Source organism: Bos grunniens, chromosome 18, assembly GCF_055505025.1.
Source record: "Bos grunniens cultivar Pamir isolate PY7600 chromosome 18, Bosgru_T2T1.0, whole genome shotgun sequence".
Lineage (NCBI taxonomy): Eukaryota > Metazoa > Chordata > Mammalia > Artiodactyla > Bovidae > Bos > Bos grunniens.
In genome coordinates this window covers 38,990,250-38,994,986 of record NC_141182.1, presented here as the reverse complement: position 1 = coordinate 38,994,986, position 4,737 = coordinate 38,990,250, and the positions used below count along the sequence as shown (strand labels likewise).

Here is a 4,737-nt window from a genome sequence, read left to right as displayed (position 1 = left end):
TAGAAATGACTGATGACTCTCCTACATTGAAATTCCTTCTCTGTATCCATTTCAGGAAAATAAAATAGATAGCAGGAGAAGTCCAGAAAACCCATAAATACCCATAAACACGATGTTAAAAAAAAGTGCAGAGCAGGGTATACAGCATGTTATTTGTGTAAAAATGGGGAGGGCTGTATATGCATACAGGTGTTTGCTTGTATGGGCTTCCCAGGGGGCGCTAGTGGTAAAGAACCCACCTGCCAGTGCAGGAGCCCTGAGAGACAAGGGTATGATCCCTGGGTCCAGAAAATCCCCAGGAGGAGGGCATGGCAACACACTCCAGTATTGTTGCCTGAAGAAGCCCACGGATAGAGGAGCCTGGAGGGCTACAGTCCATAGGGTCGCAAAGAGTTGGAGATGACTAAAGCGACTTAACACACGTGCACATTTGCTTGTATATGCATACAATAACTCTAGAAGGACACACAAAAACTGGAAAGCGTGGATTGCCATTGAATAAAGTTACTGGGTAGGTGGGAGACACAGAACAGAAGAATTTTCACTGTGTACCTTTTGTACTTCTAATAGTAATTCCATATTTTAAAAGTTAACTAATTGTTAAAAAAATCTCATACATAGGCATGTCCATAACTACACATACACACACGCACAGAACAAACTTCATTTGCTATCAGACTTCAGATCTAAAAAGATAAATAAATTCCCAGCATGCTAGCTTCTTGGCAAGGCTACTGGGCCTTGGGAATTTATGACACACATGCTATAATTAGGGTTAGGTGGGATTCATCAGCAAGCAGGATGGCCGAGTGGTTAAGGTGTTGGACTTAAGATCCAATGGGCTAGTGCCTTGTGGGTTCAAATCCCACTCTCAGTAGATTCAGTTTTGGGAACTCCCTGGTGGGTCCAGTGGCTAAGATGCCGCACTCCCAATGCAGGGGTCCTGGGTTCCATCCCTGGTCAAGAAATTAGATTCCACACGCCCCAACTAAGATCCCAAATGCCACAATGAAGATCCAGTGCAATCAAACAAATAAATATTTGGGCTTCCCAGGTGGTGCTAGTGGTAAAGAACCCACCTGCCAATGCAGGAGATGTAAGAGACATGGGTTTGATCCCTGGGTTGAAAAGATCCCCTGGAGAAAGAAATGGCAACTCACTCTAGTATTCTTACCTGGAGAATCCCATGGACAGAGGAGCCTGGTGGGCTACAGTCCATGGGGTTGCAAAGAGTTGGACACGACTGAAGTGACTAGGCATGCGTGCATCAGCCAAACATGGCTATCTTCTGAACTCCTATCACTTTACCACACACACTTGTTGAATGAAAAAGTGAAAACTGAAGGACAAGCAATAGCTCAACAGCAATGAACTTTGTGAATGATCCCAACCACCAATACAGTAAAAATAAACACAGTTGTAATGCTCAGTAAGTCTGGAGACATGGTTTCCACTGCATAGCTGTGGGCTTGGTAAAGTAAGTCATTTGGACAGGGAGAGGTGGCTGTCACATTAGTGAATAGTGAGTGTGGACTGGATCATTTCCAATGCTCCTTCCAGTTGCACTTTTCCTTGAACTATCCCAACTGCAACACTCTTTACCAGAGTGTGTGACTAAGCTCTTCACTGTCACATGGTGTCTGGTCTCCATCTTCCCAAACCTGGGAAGACCTCAGAGTTAACGCTGCTGTCAGTCTTCTCCTCTTTGCCTTAAACACACAAAAGTCTTCCTTCCAAAAAACCTTTTGAGTCACTATTTTATTTAAGTCTCTCTTTCTCCCATTTCTCTCTTCCTTTTTTCCCCAAATTTTAAAATATGGGATTTATAACTGCTTCTCCCATGATTTAAATTTTGTTTGTGTGTCTGTTTATTAAGCCGAAATTGACATCACATTAAATTAACCATTTAGAGTATACAATTTAGTGGCCTTTGGTTCATGCACAATGATGTCCAATTATCACCTCTATCTAGTTCTAAAATATTTTAATCACCCTCAAAGAAGACCTTGTACCCACTGAGCAGTCACTCCCTCCTCTCACCAGCCTCTGGCAACCATCTTCCATCTTTCTATGTCTATGGATTTAGCTATTCTGGATACTTCATCATAAATGGCATGTGACCTATGTAACCTTTGATGTCTGGTTTGTTTTACTTAGCATAATTTTTTTGAGGTTCACCCATGTTGTAGCATATATCTGCCTCATTTCTTTTTATGGATGAATAATATTCCATCGTGTGGTTATACCATGTTTTGTTTAGCCATTCGTTAGTTGGTGGACATTTGTGTTGTCACCCCTTTTGGCTTTGTCAATAGTTCTGCTATGGACATTCGTGAACACATATATGCATGAATATCTGTTATTCAATCATACTGGATAAACACCTAGGAGTGGGTTTGCTGGCTCAGACAGTTAATTCTATACCTAGCTGTTTGAGGAACTTTTTGGGTTTGTCTTTTTTTTTTAGTAGTTTAAAAAAATTTATTTGTTTAATTTTGGCTGTGCTGGGTCTTCGTTGCTGGGTGCAGGCTTTCTCCAGTTGTGGTAAGCAGAGGCTATTCTCTAGTCACGGTGCGCAGGCTTCTCACTGTGCTGGCTTCTCTTGTGGAGCACAGGCTCTAGCTGTGTGCGGTTCAGTAACTATGGTGGACAGGATTAATTGCCCTGCGGCACGTGGAATCTTCCTGAACCGGGGATCAAATCCGTGTCCCCTGCATTGGCCGGTCGATTTCTCACCGCTGGACCCCCAAGGAAGTCCCTTGTATCTCTTTCTGAAGCAGCTTGCTTAGGCTCAGGTGCAGACATTCATTACAGGCTCATTCATTCAATAACTATTTATTACGTGCCTGCTAAGAAACAAGCCCTTTGCTCAGACACTGGAAGATTTGAGGGGAAGTAAGACAGTTTATCCCTTGAAGGGTCTCATGGTCTGGCATAAAGAGGTAGATAGGAAAATGAACAAAATGTAAACTGGATAGCATCTTTCCAGTAATGCAAACCCTCCAGGAACTCATCATTGCACCCAGAAGAAACCCCCAATTCCGTACTAGAAACTTTACAACTCTGCCTACACCTGTGACCTCATGTAATCTCCATGTGGGAAAAAAATGAAGTGTTATGGAAGTTCACTGTTACGAGAGAGAACTTCAAGGAAGAGATGAGATTTGGCTAGTCCCTTAGGTTAGCAGGAGGATTGCTATAGAAACCAAATGTGAACTCCTGAACGGAGCCACACGAATGCATTTTCTCATCTACTTTGGATTACATTCCTTCTCTTAGAACTGACCCTCCAGCTGAAAATGGACAACTGATCAACTTAGGCATGAATCTGGGGCAAAGTTTTAATCCTGCTTTCATCGATGAAATTCGATAATTTCCTAGAGGAAATGTTTCACTTTTACCCAAGATGTTAACATTTTGAGGGCAATGTAGTATTATTTGGGCTTCCCAGGTGGCTCAGTGGTAAAGAATCTTCCTGCCAATGCAAGAGACATGGGTTTGAGCCCTGGTTGGGGACGATCCCCTGCAGTAAGAAATGGCAGCCCACTCCAGTATTCTTGCCTGGAGAACCCCATGGACAGAGGATCTGGTGGACTACAATCCATAGGGTTGCAAAGAGTGAGACACGACTGAGGGATTTAGCATGCAGCATGATAGTATTCAATAACCTCAGATATGCAGATGACACCACCCTTATGGCAGAAAGTGAAGAGGAACTAAAAAGCCTCTTGATGAAAGCGAAAGAGGAAAAGTTGGCTTAAAGCTCAATGTTCAGAAAACTAAGATCATGGCATCTGGTCCCATCACTTCATGGGAAATAGATGGGGAAACAGAGGAAATAGTGTCAGATTTTATTTTTTGGGGCTCCAAAATCACTGCAGATGGTGATTGCAGCCATGAAATTAAAAGACTCCTTGGAAGGAAAGTTATGACCAACCTAGATATCATATTCAAAAGCAGAGACATTACTTTGCCAAAAAAGGTCCGTCTAGTCAAGGCTATGGTTTTTCCAGTGGTGATGTATGGATGTGAGAGTTGGACTGTGAAGAAAGCTGAGCGCCGAAGAATTGATGCTTTTGAACTGTGGTGTTGGAGAAGACTCTTGAGAGTCCCTTGGACTGCAAGGAGATCCAGGTAGTCCATTCTAAAGGAGATCAGTCCTGGGTGTTCTTTGGAAGGAATGATGCCAAAGCTGAAACTCCAGTACTTTGGCCACCTCATGCGAAGAGTTGACTCATTGGAAAAGACTCTGATGCTGGGAGGGATTGGGGGCAGGAGGAGAAGGGGACGACAGAGAACGAGATGGCTGGATGGCATCACCGACTTGATGGACATGAGTTTGAGTGAACTCTGGGAGTTGGTGATGGACAGGGAGGCCTGGCATGCTGCAATTCATGGGGTTGCAGAGTCGGACATGACTGAGCAACTGAACTGAACTGAACTGAACTGATGATAGTATTATTTAGGAATATGGCAAAGTAATTAACCTATGGCTTGTGCTAGTACACTTATAAAACATAAAACCCTTGTTTATCATCAGAGTCATTATTAGTATCCTTAATTACTGAAGACATTTATACCTTAGAATTTAATGAATTGTTGGAAAAACTGCTGGAATTATGAAGGCCAATAAATTGTTTGAGCATTTTAAAAGAGTTAATGGAAATTTACGCCAATCTAGATTATATAATCTCTTCTAAATTTTCATTCATCTCTATCATGTATACTAATGTCACT

General features: G+C 42.5%; 1 non-coding gene across 1 annotated transcript; it reads left to right on the top strand.

The window, feature by feature from the left end:
* The first annotated feature begins 796 nt into the window (after window positions 1-796).
* On the top strand, window positions 797-877 carry TRNAL-UAA (transfer RNA leucine (anticodon UAA)). The gene has a single exon. It is a non-coding gene; the product is annotated as a tRNA-Leu (tRNA).
* Window positions 878-4,737: the final 3,860 nt, after the last annotated feature.